The sequence below is a fragment of the Oryx dammah genome, unplaced genomic scaffold (genome assembly GCF_014754425.2).
Source record: "Oryx dammah isolate SB20612 unplaced genomic scaffold, SCBI_Odam_1.1 HiC_scaffold_4, whole genome shotgun sequence".
In the NCBI taxonomy this organism is placed as follows: Eukaryota; Metazoa; Chordata; class Mammalia; order Artiodactyla; family Bovidae; genus Oryx; species Oryx dammah.
This window is the reverse complement of record NW_024070188.1, coordinates 24251909-24267969: the sequence shown is the minus strand read 5'-3', so window position 1 is coordinate 24267969 and position 16061 is coordinate 24251909.

Here is a 16061-nt window from a genome sequence, read left to right as displayed (position 1 = left end):
AAAAAAAATAATGTATTGCTCTTCAAATATATACCAAGAGTGAAATAAGGGTCATAAGCAAAATGAGAAAAGCCTCAAAGATAATTTTAGAAAAATTATCTAACTCCCTACATCATATATTGGGGAAGGTTTCCTTAAAAAAATAAGTAATATTTGAGGAATTTTAAATTACAGCTTTGAAATGGGTCATGTTTACTTTTGTTAGGACTGTTTTTTTGTCTATGACCATATTTCTTAAAATGCTTCCCCTCTACACCCACCCACCTCAAAGTTCAAATAAATAGATTATATATACTTCTAAGATTAGAACAAACATTAAGTGGAAAGAATAAAAAGGAAATGACAATAAAGGTAAAATCCTTTACTCTAAGAAGCAAGTTAAAGCCACAAATAAAGGATTAATGCTAAGATATTAAATCATTCTCAAAAAATTATTTCCCCAATAAATCAGATTAAATCATTCATCAGAAGGAAAACATAGATTGTCTTAAGAAAAGACTTAGTAAAACCTTCAACAGCTCCTGGCAGCAGCAACTTGGCAGAAACATTTGGAATGACAGCATCAGTTTGCACAAGTGTTCAACTGATAGCTGTAAAAAGTATTGAGGCCCTGTTGGAACTAACTGCTGAACTGGGGGACCATAACTTATTTTAGAGTAGCCCAGAACTGTCTATTTCTAAATTGTCACTTATTAAAGTGAATCACAAAATGGAAAAATGTTTAGTGATTTCTTGGGCTGTCTCTAAGATGTATTTTATAACTCACAGTCTCACTGATTAACGAAGAAAGTACACAGTGCAGGGTTGGGGTGCTTATTCTTCTGGAAACTCCAACAGCCTATATACTAACATTTATAGCCTTTATAAGCAAAGAAGAAGAAAGGACAGAAGGAAGGAAAGATGGGAAGATAATAAGTGCATGAAATGTGCTTTTCTTTGCAACCACTTTCAATTTGGAGAGTGATATGAAACTTTCTCAACAGTCCTTGTCTGGGTGTACATTTCATTACTTTTCTAAGCTTATGCTTCAACTACTGAGAGCATTTTCAAGGTTTGCTCACCTTTCATTGAGACTGAACTTGAGGTAGCTGCATGAAAGCTAAGTTCTGAGTAAACTCAAGACTTATTTACAGTTCAGGTGGAATCAGGTGTTATTCAAGACTAAACATGGCAATTTTACCTGGACTCTACATTTAATGGTACATAAATTATTAGGTGTATCAGGAGCAAGAGGAGCTCCATTGCTAGAAGCTGAGTTGCTAGAAACAAGCATACAGTTTAGCTTTCTATATTTCCCACCTAGAACCCAGCCTGATGTCTAACACATAATGGATACTCATAAGATGTCTTGTACCATGTGGAAATATACCTAACTATAAGGTGGAATGTGTTTTTTTCAGGAAAGCCTGACAATCTCACCTGAATAGCCAAGGCAATCTTGAGAAAGAAACACACATCTAGAAGCATCACATGCCCTGATTTCAAACTATATTACAAAGCTATGGTAATCAAAACAGTATGGTATTCTTATAAAACAAATAAATCAATGGAACAGAACAGAGAGCCCAGAAATAAACCCACACATGTATGGTCAATTAATTTATAACAAAGGCAACAAGAATATACAATGAGGGAAAGGACAGTCTCTCCAATAAATAGTGCTGGGAATATTGGACAGCCACATGCAAAAGAATGAAATTAGACCACTGTCTTACATTATAAACAAAAGATAACTCAAATGCAGTAAAGATTTGTATGTAAGACCTGAAATCATAAAACTTTTAAAAGAAAACATAGATAATGAGCTTCTTAACATCTGTCTTGGTGATAGTTTTTTGGATTTGACACCAAAAGTAGAGGCAACAAAATAAAAAATAAACAAGTGGGACTGTAGAAATCTAAAAAGAAGCCATCAACAAAATTAAAAGGCAATCTACTGAAAGGGAGAAAATATTTTCAAAATATATAAAGAATTCATGCAAATCAATAGCAAAATAACAATAAATTTAAAAATGAGAGGAGAACAAAAATGAGCAGAGGATCTAGAATAGTCTTTTTTTTTTTTTCAAGAAAGACATAAAGATATGCAATAGTTGCATGAAAAGATCATTGCCTTCTATTACTAATCATCAGGGAAATGTAAATCAAAACCTATGAAATATTACCTTGCTATTTGGTTATTACCAAAATGACAAGAAATAATCAAGAGTTGATGAGGATGTGGAGAGAAGGGAACCCACATACAGTCTTTTAAGAGAATTTCATTTATTCATTTATTGCCCATGCTGGGTCTTTGTTGCTGCACGGGCTTTTCTCTAGTTAGGGTGAGCAGGGTCCACTCTCTAGTTGTGGGGTGCAGGCTTCTCATTGCAGCGGTTTCTCTTGCTCTGGAGCACAGGCTCAATAGTTGCCATGCATGGCATGTGGGATCTTCCCGGACCAGGGATCTAATCTGTCTCCTGCATTTGCAAGTGGATTCTTCACTACTGAGCCACCAAGGAAGCTCCAAGTGCATTGTTGGTGGGACTAGAAATTAGTGCAATCACTATGGAAAGTAGCATAGAGGCTCCTCAAAAACTTAAAAATGCAAATACCATATGATCCAGCAATTCTACTTCTGGGTACTTATCTGATGAAAATAAAAACACTAGTTCAAAAAGATATATGCCTTCCCTGTGCTTCCTCCCCACTCCCATGTTTTTTGCAACAGTGTTTACAATAGCCAAGATATGGAAATAACCTTAAGTATCTCTTGATGTATGAATGAATAAAGATGACACGGCATGTATATAAAATTAAGTCTCTCTCTCACAACAGAGATGTGTGCCTCTCAGTTTAAGAGCTTCTAAGAAATTGAAGATAACTGTACTTACACTGCTTGATATTCTGAAAAACAGTAAGACCTGATAAACCTGAGGCTTTTTTTTACATCAACTACTGGTAGCCATTAGCCCACTGGTGGAAACATAGAAGGTAATGAAGATGATGGAAAGGTCTGAAATAAGAAAGGCAGTTCAAGTGGAGGTTAAGAACTTCTTTGAGTTTTTATAGAGAAAGGTGATCAGGGATTTGTAAAGAGAACACTTCCTTGATAAGAAAGTACTTAAGGGCAATCCTAGTTAATTAGAATCTGTTTTCTTAAGATTAGAAGTTGACATTTTGATTGTAATATAATTAAAATTATCTTAACACTTTGCAAACTGAATACAGAAAAACACTAAACACAAAACTGAGTAACTGGGAAAGAGAAGAAAACAGGGAAAAAATAGACTAGAGAAATAGACTCTTTAACCTCTTATTTTACAAATAAGGAAATTGAGTCTAAGATAGTTTAAATGATATAGAAGTTTACTTAGCAAATTAGTCTCTGGGGATCAGACTGGCTGCTAATGGAAGGAATTTCCAACCAAGGTGATGTGTGGTCTAGGAGAGGCATTTTGAGCAGGCAGAATGTCCAATGTCCTTCAAAACAAACCCTGTTTATATACAGAGTGAAGTTGTTTTGTGAAATACACACTATGCAAATATATCTTAAAATTCTAAAGCCAACTTTAAAGGCCATTATGAACATAACACAAGAGATAGCTCCCCTCATGGTATTCTTTAGGTTTGTTCCGGTTATTTGTGTTGTATAGACAAACTGTGTTTGCAAAAATTAGGCAAGAAAAATAAATAAATATTATCTGTACAATTCAAAAGAAAGTTGACCAAATTACCAAATATAGAATTACCTCCATTTTCCATATCACAGCCATATATTATTTTAAAATCCCTGGAATGGAATGTGCTGTTACTTTGATGACTTCACACACGCACACACACGCACACATACACACACACACAAAGCCAAATCTCTCTCCCCACAAGCAAGGAAAAGAAATGCCTGTTTCCATGGTTAAGCCCAGAAGGACATCTCCATTTCCATTAGGACTTTCTTGCTTGCTGTTTCCAGAATGACTGGCTTCCAAAGTACTATTCACTGATAAAAGTCAAGATGTCCCTCCCAATAAAACTAAGACAAATCTAAGAATCTGAAGAGGGCACAAGGGGAGGGAGGTGGAGAAGGAGAGGTGTGATGCTGTTGAAGTTACTGTAATTAAGGTGGTGAGCTGAAGCACCTTCTGTGTGTGATTATCAGCTCAAGAGTGGCTCATTTTGAGAAGTAAGATATATTTACTTAGGCTCCTTAGTGAAGTTTGTGTGACTCTCTTGGTCCTTTGAGTAAACAGACGTTTCTCTGTGTCTTCTCCAAATGGAAAAACATTGCAGGTATACAGTTTACCTTGTCCCCCCAGCAAAGTTTCTGAACCTAACTCCTTGTCTAAAATGTAGTAGACGAGCTACAAGGAAAGAAAAAATCTACGTTAATTGAACTCAGTTTGGACTGGGTTGGCCTGCACTGCCGGGCTTGTATTCGCCCAGGGTCAGAACCAAATTTAGAGCCTGGAATCAGTAACAGAGACATGAGTGGCTTCACAGGAGTAGCTAACATGTCTAAATCAAGGTCCTAGAGTGAGACCCCACTGTGTGCAGCTGGCAGTGGGCAGGACACAGCAGAACAGGGCAGGACGTGGCAGCAGCCTTTGATCCCAGAAGGAGAGTGGAGATTACCACTTGTAGGGGGAACTGACGTCAGCTTGGCTCATGGGTTACCAGGGGAACTAGCAGGGGGTGCCCCTCACCACCCCTTTGAAAAGCTATCAGGTGGAGATGTTCTGAAGTATTAAAATAATCATCAGCTGGGGCAGGAGCAAGTGTGGAGGAAGGTCAGTCATGTGAACAAGTGTAGGTGAAGCAGGCGCTGGGTGAGCAAGGGGTGTACAGAGAGAAAGAGAACAGCTATCTTGGGTGGCCTGAATGATCAGCCTATATGAACAAGCTGTTACATTTTTTATTAATCTAACTTAAGATCTCTTAAGCAGGGTGAATGCTATAACTCTTTGATATTTAAACTGATTTATCTGAATAATTTCTGAGTCATTTTTTCCAACTCAGCCATGTTTATACACACCCATGTGTCAACTTACTAAGATCACAAATGTCTCTCTAGGAAAGCGATACACTCTCCATTCCCATGTGGGGGATGGGAAGTATCAGCATCTCAAAGAGGAAATCTGTAATTATTCTTAGCAGTGACCACTGTGTTGAGTATCTCCTCTGTGTAGATTACCAGGGTAACTATGTAAGAACTTAAAGAGATATACAACTGTAAAATGTGTCCTGTTCTTCAGACTAATTGGAAAAGCAAATAGTGTATATAAAAAAGATAAAAGCAGAAATAACACAGTGCAAGGGGACCAAACTCAAAGAAAGCACTGCTGCTGCTGCTGCTGCTGCTGCTAAGTCACTTCAGTCGTGTCCAACTCTGTGTAACCCCATAGATGGCAGCGCACCAGGCTCCCCTGTCCCTGGGATTCTCCAGGCAAGAACACTGGAGTGGGTTGCCATTTCCTTCTCCAATGTATGAAAGTGAAAAGTGAAAGGGAAGTCTCTCAGTCGTGTCCGACTCTTCGAGACCCCATGGACTGCAGCCTACCAGGCTCCTCTGTCCATGGGATTTTCCAGGCAAGAGTACTGGAGTGGGGTGCCATCGCCTTCTCCGAAAGAAATCACTACAGGCTGTAAAAGTTGGAGGTGTTTGCTAAGCAAAAATTAGAAGTTCCCAGGGGCAAAGAGGTGACTGTTTCCTTAATTACCTCAATTCAGGGAAGCCCTAAGTAAGGTTTCCCAAACCTCTTTTAAACACATGGTTCCAACTTCTATAGCATTTAATTCCCATCGTTTAAGTGACTCCGCTGATTCAGGGAAGTAGGGTGAGGAGTGGTGAAGAGTGAATTTCAAAGTAGTGTAAAGATAGGAAGCTGCTGCTGCTGCTAAGTCACTTCAGTCGTGTCTGACTCTGTGCGACTCCATAGACAGCAGCCCACCAGGTTCCCACGTCCCTGGGATTCTCCAGGCAAGAACACTGGAGTGGGTTGCCAATTCCTTCTCCAATGCATGAAAGTGAAAAGTGAAAGTGAAGTCATTCAGTTGTGTCCTACCCTCAGAGACCCCATGGACTGCAGCCTTCCAGGCTCCTCCATCCATAGGACTTTCCAGGCAAGAGTACTGGAGTGGGGTACCATTGCCTTCTTTGAAAGATAGGAAGCAGTTTGCCTTTATTTATGAAGGACATCTCAAAATTACAGGATTATTTTCTGAAGGGTTTCTCGTCAGCCTGCCTTGGGCAAGAAGGCAGCTGACTTGATGCTGCTTCACTTCGCCCACTGCCATTTTCAGCACGTCCTGTAGATGGACCTTCTCTAAGAATGAAAGTCTCACCAGCTGGGTCCACACTAGAAACTAGCAGGTAGATCTGTCATCCAGCAGGTCCCAAGCATGGCCAGACTGTGGACAGTGAAAGAAAGTTTCCTTAAAAGAAAGCATATGAAAATACCCCAAACCAATGGCCACTTGTTAGGGCACTCAGCAACATTTCCCAAACTTACCTCACTCAGGTTGTATCTGTGTGAAACCATGGTCTATATGAAAAATTAAAAGAAATATGTCTCAATCATCTAGCATTTACATATGTCTGGGTGACTAAACTTTCCAGTTTTCATCCAAACATGAGATTGGCGTTTATAATACTTACCTAACTAGTCACTAAATTTGACACTTTCAAGGTCTGGTGTCAGTTTACAGTAACAATAATTCATTTGCAATAGTACACAGGTGCCACAGAATTATATTGTAAATTAAGACATTATTTTCCAAAAAATGGAATATAATTTACAGAGAACTCTGACAATGAGGTTGTATGAGTAAGTGGGAAGACAAATTGGGAAGATTCATCATTGAGATTAAAGAGTGAAGTGGAGATTAAAATATTCTGCCTCCTGGCAAGAACTTGTTGGTAGATGAATCTAAATGGTTTCAAACTAAAACTTCAAATTGAAGTTTTAAACATAACATTATTGAGTGTCAAACCCATCCCCAACTAGCTGGGTCTTTCAACCTCCTTTGCTTTTTTTCTCACTTGCCAAATGTAAAAAATAGTATCATACTTGCTCTGACTACCTTACAAAATTACCTGGGAATTGTTATTAAAACAGCATAAAAGTGCTTCAAAACCTTAAAAGCACTTTGTAAATGCTAAAGTTAAAAAAAATACAGTATAATTAGCCATCTTGCTTTAAAATAAAAAAGGAATGTAGTATGATTTTAAAAGTATGGTGTGATTATAGCAGTATCTTTATTTGTACCAAAGAATTAAATAGAAAGAATACTGAATTTTCCACTTTGTAATATACTTACAAAATCTTCTTCATTGAAGAAAATAAATGTGCTATCACATTCATTATTACTACTTTTTAAAAAATATAGTCACACTCATATGCTATTTCCTTTCAATTTTTTCATTTCCTTAGACTCATGAAAATAAAATGAATTTGGTATGTGAAACTATCTTTTAAGAAAGTAAAATTAATGTCGGTATTTTCCCTTAAAGTACTAACCAAAATCCTGAGTAAATTCCATGGATGATGTTTGTAGTCATCTCAATTTTACCTCCTCAAAGAGTAAATCTACATATTTTTCTTCCCTAAATTTAAAATTGCATTTCCATGTTAGTTCTTATTCTTGAAATATCAGTGAAACTATAGAGGATACTACTAACAATCATTGTTTTTTTATGCACCCCAGGCAGTGAACTGAGCCCTTTACTTTTTATCATTTTATTTTATATTAACTTTTTATATACATCTTTACTGTACAGGGAGGAAAAATGAAGCCAGAGAGGTTAAGCAACTTGCTCAGTGTCATACAGCTAGAACTAGAACAGGCTAGATCCCAAGTGTACAGTGATTCCTCAGCACAATACTACTTCTTTATTTCTCAATCTTTCCATCTCAAGGCAGGTAAATTTTACTTCATTCAGTGAAAGTCATCAGTCTTGGTTACAGGTAGTTGTTCAGTTCAGTTCAGTCGCTCAGTTGTGTCCGACTCTTTGTGACCCCATGAATCGCAGCACAGCAGGCCTCCCTGTCCATCACCATCTCCTGGAGTTCACTCAGACTCACGTCCATCGAGTCAGTGATGCCATCCAGCCATCTCATCCTCGGTCGTCCCCTTCTCCTCCTGCCCCCAATCCCTCCCAGCATCAGAGTCTTTTCCAATGAGTCAACTCTTTGCATGAGGTGGCCAAAGTACTGGAGTTTCAGCTTTAGCATCATTCCTTCCAAAGAAATCCCAGGGCTGATCTCCTTCAGAATGGACTGGTTGGATCTCCTTGCAGTACTTCTTATTTAATAAGCTTTGTTCAATGAGTCACAGAATTAATTACTTTCTAAATAAGCTCCAAAGTCACTTTTCCCATCACAGCTGTTCCTATCAAAACAGTGGGTCTAGATACAGAAGTGAAGTTCCACTGACGTGTACCCCATGTTATCTCCTTGCTCCTGACACCCTTGTTCCTAAGCTCTAAGACTACTCTGCTACCGTGGTGATTTGGTGATCTGCTGCTCAAGGTTCCACTGGAGAGTTACAGTCTTTTGAAATCAGACACTGAAACAGCACACAGAAAACATCATCTCAGCATGCTTCCTTTTTTTCTCTATGCTTCATTTATAAATCCAAGTATCAGTCCTATATTAAGTCTGAACGATCATTATATTAATGATTAATTTGTAAAGATCTAAAACTAAAAAGAGGCTTTATCTGAAGTCTACCTGCATGATCTTTATGGCCACTTCCTCATTCACCAACATTTAAAGGGTACAGGCAGCATTCAGTCCTTGAGTTACTTACAGTTTTTTCTGTGCTGATCTTGAACTGTAGAACCAGATAAGCCTAAGGTCAGTATCTAAAGATGATAATAAAGTAAGACTTACTAGTTCTTCAAAGTGCCCAGTATTCCCCACAGTAAATACTGATAGAGAGATACTTTCTTAAACTGTCCCCAGATGGTTACATTTTAAGGAACTTTGAGAGCAGAGGACAAAACAAATATGTTTACTGTTAGTAAATCTTGGTCCAAGTTTTAACCTGAAAAGTTTAAATTAACAAAATAAAATTCTGCAAACCATACCAAGATGGAAAACTGAACCTATATTTAGCTAAATGGCTTTATATCTGGTTTTTGTTTTGCTTCATTCATTTCCCTTAGAGGCCAGGTCCTTATGCTTAACATGTAAATCAGTTAAGAATGAAAACATATAGAAGTTGTTGAATGAATGAAAATTATTCTACCACGAGATAAGACCAAGAATGGGAATTCAGGGAAACCCAAACCACAATGAAGAGAGGGGTCCACTGAAAGCAGAGGGGCTAATTATGAAGGACAAATCAGTAAAGAGAGAAGCCTCTACGTGGTGAGATGAGTATCAGCTGTGGAGGAGAGTCCCCACTAGGTTCTGCAAGGGACAGTTCCTATTTGCCCTTATTACTGTTTGTCTTAAGCTTGATGGAGCCATATACCTTGGTGTTACTCAAGCATTAATAAGCTTCATTTTACCAAGATTTTCAACAGCATTTAAGTGTAGTTCTTTCACCCTTTAATCCACTTGGGACTAATTTGTGCTCCACAATGCTTAGCAGCAGGAAGCCTGTAAAAATTTCATCCCAAATCCTTGACAGCTTCAGAAGTTGGTATGTTTGCTTCAGGATGTCCAAAACAATTCTGGAACTTCATCACTGAAGAAGTTAACTTAAAACCTGACCTATTTTGAAAAGTGAAAACGTCAAGTTTTTCCTCTTGCCTGCTTCCTCCAGATCAGGCCAGAAAGTCCATGTGGAACTATTAAACTGAGCCTTCACAGGATTTACACAAGGCAGAGAGAGACCCACATGTCCACAAACCTGAGAGCCTCGGACAGGAAGTTGCAAGCCTGCAGGCCTCACATCCACAGCGTGGCTGGCAAGTAAACACTCATGGGGTAGGGTTGCAATTCCCAGGAGGCAAGGCCACGGGTTAGAGTTTCCAGAGGCAGCCGGTGGCTCCCCACAGCTTCCCTGCTCCTCCATCCTTCAGCCCCAGGGGAAAAGTGAAAAGGGCCCTGCTTACTAGTCAAGCCACACAGATACCAACTGCTCATAGGGCAGTCCAGCCCCAACTGCAAGAGAACAGCTGTTCCCTTAGAGACCTGTATGCCAAGAAACTCTAATAATACAGACCGGCCCCAGCTAGAAAGTTGTCTGAATTCCCTGTGGAGAGGGACCATGTCTGTTACGTTGCTATACAATAATATGGGGAATGGCCAGCTAATAATGATTAAGCACTTTCTTTAAGTCAGGCACCCTTCAGAGCAGTTTTACACATTATAATTCATTTAATCTTTATAACAACCCTTTGAGGTGAAGGACTCTTTTTTTTTTTGTCCCCATGACCCAGCGTGTCCAGAAGGTACTTGGTACATGATAGTCTTGAGATAAACATTAGCTAATTGAATCTAAAAAAGTAAGAAATCACTACTCCATATAAATAATATTATAGATAGGAGGGTAGCTTCTAAGACCAGTTCATAAAATCTATTCAACCCATTTGTATATTTTTTTATGAATTTAGCACTATTTCATTTAAACTTAATCATTATGCACGCATGCTCAGTCACTTCAGTTGTGTCCAGCTCTTCGCAACCTCATGGACTGTAGCCTACAAGGCTCCTCAGTCCATGGGATTCTCTAGGAAAGAATACTGGAGTGGGTTGTCATTCCTTTCTCCAGGGGATCTTCCTGACTAAGGGATTGGACCTACGTCTCTTAACGTCTCCTGCATTGCAGACAGATTCTTTACTGATTGAGCCACCAGGAAAGCCCAATAATCTTTATAACACTGTTTTTATAGAGAAACTTGTTCCAAATTGCAGCTGGTGGCACTTTTCAACAGTTTTCTTATTGAGCAGCTACTTTCTGAAGAAATGTTAGTGCCAAGGAAAAGTATAAAGCTAAGCCAGGAGCATCCCTACCATTTAGGACTTTCTATCCCTGCCCCACACTCAGGAGCAGAGTGAGTACTTTCTGGAAGGACCCCCTGGCTGAGGCTGGAAAGGCAATAAATCCTTTTGGACACAATGTCCATTCCTTCAGCACCTCACAAGCTCCCATACCCTCAACAGAGCACTGGGTTTCTCTGAGCCGCTACAGAAATGAAAGTGAAAATGTTAGTCACTCAGTCATGTCTGACACTTTGCGACCCCTTGGACTGTAGCCCACCAGGCTCCACTGTCCATGGAATTCTCCAGGCAAGAATACTGGAGTGGCTTGCCATTCCCTTCTCCAGGGGATCTTCCCGACACAGGGATCAAACACGGTTCTCCTGCATTGCAGGCAGATTCTTTGCCATCTGAGCCACCAAGAAAATCCTACAGAGATTGGAGTTTAAGAGGCTGGATAAAGGACAGAGGTACTGGTGGGGTGAGGGCAAGAATGGAGTCACAGAGAGACAAGTGTGAGTGTGGGTTAGTCACTCAGTTGTGTCTGATTCTTTGCGACCCCACTGACTGTAGCCTACCATGTTCCTCTGTCCATGGAATTCTCTAGGCAAGAATACTGGAGAGGATTGCCATTCCTTTCTCCAGGGAATCTTCCCAACCCAGGGATTGAACCTGGGTCTCCTGTATTGCAGGCAGATTCTTTACCATCTGAGCCACCAGGGAAGCCTGCTACAGAAATGAGGGGTCATCATTTCCCAAATCACAGTTTTAAACTAAATTGATAGAATTTTCTCAAGTCTCCATGTCCTTCAACTTTTGACACCTGTCACTATTTAGTAACAGTCATGTCCGACTCTGTGCAACCCCATAGACTGTAGCCCACCAAGCTACTCTGTCCATGGGATTTCCAGGCAAGAATATTGGAGAGGGTTAGCATTTCCTCCTCCGGGAGACCTTCTGGACCCAGGGATCTCTTACATCTCCTGCACTGGCAGGCAGGTTCTTTACTACTAGTGTCACCTGGGAAACCCTATTTAGCGACAAGTGCTAGCAAATGGCATAATGAATTGAGGAGGAGCATGTTAACATTGGGCTTCTCTAGTGGCTCAGTGGTAAAGAATCCACCTGCCAATGCAGGAGATGTGGGTTCAATCCTTGGGTCGAGATCCTTTGGAGAAGGAAATGGCAACCAACTCTAGTATTCTTGCCTGGGAAGTCCCACAGACAGAGAAGCATGGTGGGCTACAGTCCATGGGGTCACAAAAGAGTTGGACTCAACTTAGTGACTAAACAACAACAAATGTTGACATTAACAACAGCAAAAAAAAAAAGGGGGAACAGTCCATCCTGCCTATTAGCTCAACAGCTTGGGGGTTATTTCTGTGGGCCTGGGAGTTCACAGATGTGATTTTACAGTATGAACATAGCTTTAAGTAGGCATGTTTTCTGCTTGTAAGATCAATTCTAGTTTTCATGGTAAAATAAAATGGATCAGTATCCCACTGTTCCTCAGTGGCATTCACCACCTAAACAGATTTAAAGATTCTCAAATTATATGACTCCTGGTTGGATCACTCCATTACCCCACCCCAACTTCATACTCCAAAGTTTTCCCACCCTAGACTGTGAGCTCTCTGAGGGCTGGGTCCATCTCTTATTTATCTTTGTATCTCCAGAGGCACCAAGAGTTACAGCTTAATAATCATCAGTTCAGTTCAGTTCAGTTCAGTCGCTCAGTCATGTCCGACTCTTTGCGACCCCATGAATCGCAGCATGCCAGGCTTCTCTGTCCCATAGCAAATGTATAATAAGCTTTGTGTACATACTCAGTCACTTCAGCCATGTCTGACTCTCTGAGACACTATGAACGGTAGCCTGCCAGGCTCCTCTGTCCATCGGATTCTCCAGGCAAGAATACTGGAGTTGGTTGCATGCCCTCCTCCAGGGATATAATAAGCTTTACTGAATTTAAATTAATCCTAGAGTAAGTTAGTGATCAAGGTGCTAAACCTGGCTTCCCTTCCCATTTTGTTTGTCTACAGAAGGCTGTCCAAGTCACGAATTTGAATATGGCCTGCTTGAGGGCCACTTCTTAATACCAACAAAACATGAAAACAAAGACAACCACTGGGCTTAATCAACTACCTTTTTTTTTCCACTGAGAATATAATCGCATGTTTAATCCAAAGATATTTTAACTCACTTCAGTTCTTATTTACTAGTTTTTCTAAAGATATACATACATTTCCTATTTATTAGTTTTTCTAAACATATATGTATACTCAGTAGGTAAATCTGTTAAACTTCAACCAGGACCCAACCAACAAAAGTTTCTATGTAAACCAATATCCTTCTCTGCTGAATACTTAAGTAAAGTATCAACTAAAAAGAAGTAAAACTAGGAGTTTTATTCCAATATTCTAGTTACTCATTTTCAGTGTATCATTTTACAGTCAACACAAATTCAACCTAATTTCCTATCACTATCCAATTGATAAAAATGTTGCTGCAAAGTCTTTAATCACCAAGAAAGGCTTGATTATATCTACTACCACTAATTCTGAAGAATCAATTGTAAGATTTTTAGAAAGATTGTCAACAAAAGCTGGAAACAGGATATTTTTCTTTCAGTTAAGCCTCTGTCAATCAAAAAAAAGAAAAAAAAGGAATAAGAAGAATCCTCCAATTCCTTGAAAATTCTTCTTCACTGAGGTTTTATTGTATATGGAAATTTCTGTAGTAAGAAATAAATAATAAAATAATTATATTCTTGGCAAAAGATCTGCCAGGAAATTCCTTTTAAATGGCAATTTCTCTGCTGAATTTAAAATATAATTTGTTTTACAAAAATATAATTTTCAAATTCGGTCAAAATCTATCTGTTGCACAAAGTACTTCTAATTGATTTACTTCCTGTGCAGGGAGACCTGGCTGTACCCCTTCCAAAGGTACGTCTGCAGCCAAAGAATAACTGAGATCCTGGGAAAAATCTGCTTTAATTACATTTTTTTTGGAGAAAAGGATGAGTTTTTTTTTTTTTTTTCTTCTTCCTCTCTATCTCTCTGCATTTGGAACTGGTTACTATGTCAATTTAAAGAACTTGTTCTCAAAGGAACTATGACACAGGAAGGGGTGGGGGGCGGGGGGAGTGGCACCCGCAAACCGAAACAAACTGGAGTCCTGAGGCTTCTTGCCTTGCCTCTCTGAACAGAACACACTCGGCTTGGTTTCTGTGGCCACGCTGGGCTGACCAGCTACAGCTGGCTGCCTGGAGCTTTGGGAGCCCCAGACTGTGTTTGCTGATAAGTAAATGCATTATTGCTTACCAAATCTGCATTCTTTTTCAACGTGCAGAGTATTTCCAAATGTCGTATAAAATTCTGTGTTGGAAATATCCTTGAACAGATTTCAGTAGGAATTCCCAGGGAGCTGATTCTCTCTTCATTACACCCAATTATCCATTCACAGTCTCTTTGACATTCCTCATAACTGACTCCCTGATGATGATTGTATTATTTCTTGCCACGACAGATGCAGAGATCCATTGATCTGGTTTAAAACTAAATCCCTGGTTCAAACCTGGAACTCAGAATTAGGTTTTTTTCCTCTCAAACTTGAGCATGCATGAAAATCACCCGGAAGGCTTGTTAAAACCAGACTGCTAGGCCTAACTCCCAGAGTTCCTGATTCAGTTGGTCTGGTTTGAGGTCCAGAAATCTGCATTTCTAACAAGTTCCCAGGTGATGCTGCTGCTAGTCTAGAGACTATCCTTTGAGGACCACTGTTCTCAGCAACCTGGCTGTTTTGCTAAGAATATAAATTCACTAGGTGTGCATGGATAAAGCTGGCTTTAATCAGCCTAAGTACCCATAGACTCAGGAGAAAGGATGAACTGTTCCTTTCCCAGGAGAGAGCAGAGAGTAACAGTTTCCACTACTCCAAGTGAGAGAAGCTGTCAGCCTTGTCTGAGCATTTCTGCCAGGGCTTCTAGTGGAAGGAGTACCACACAAACTGGAGCGTATGTCAGGGCACTGCCACCCCTCTGGATAAGAGAGTCCTGCAGAACTTCTTTTAACAGTTCCTATGACAAGGAAGGGGCTGGTGTCCCAAGTATAATAATGGAACAAGTTTTCTAAGCTATATTGCTACAAGTCTTTGTCTTGCACTTTAAATATTTGCACACAAATCCAAATTTTTGGATCATAACTAAATTATACTACCTTGTTTGTACCTTAAGGCCTGTAAGTTCTGATTTAGGAGACAGTATGTTAATCAAAGGGACAAAGTCTAGTTATCAAATGGTATTAGCATAATAGATCTAAGCCTCAGAAAAGGATAGCCCAGAGGGTCCATTCTAAATCTAAAAGAGAAGATTATCAGTTCTAAACACTACTATGTATTTAGTATGTGTATATAGACATGCACATATAGACCTGGGTTCGATCCCTGGGTTAGGAAGATCCCCTGGAGAAGGAAAAGGCTACCCACTCCAGTATTCTGGCCGGGAGAATGCCATGGGCTGTATAGTCCATGGTATCTCAAAGAGTCAGACACGACTGAGTGACTTTCACTTTATATAGACATGCATTATTACTCACATGCAATTCTATTTGAGACTAAATACTCAACTATCTCCTAGTTCTGAAGAAGTATTCATTTATCATCATTCAGGGCCATCTAATCATTTATTAAGCCAATCCTGAGCTAAGCAGTATGAATAGAGGCTGCCAGCCCAATACAGGCCCTCATCATTTCATTAGGCCTGGATTAACGCAAAGTCTTCTTCATTGATCTTCATGGGTTGAGACAACCCCTACTTTTAAATTTCCATGACTTCTTAGCTTCATAATACGGCTTCCTTCTGTATATCCAATGTCATCTCTCACTTCCCACCCACCCAATGCCCAAGGATACTACATTTCAACAACTTAGCAACCCTCCTCTTTCACTGCCCCAGATTCGGATTCCTAAAACAATTAGGAATTAGGGATAAGTTCAGTTCAGTTCAGTTGCTCAGTTGTGTCTGACTCTTTGTGACCCCATGGACTGCAGCATGTATCAAGTCAGTAACAACCTTATTCAAAAACCTAGTGATGCCCCACTGCCTACAGGGCTAAGCTCAAGATTGGTTTTTACATTTTTAAAATCGTG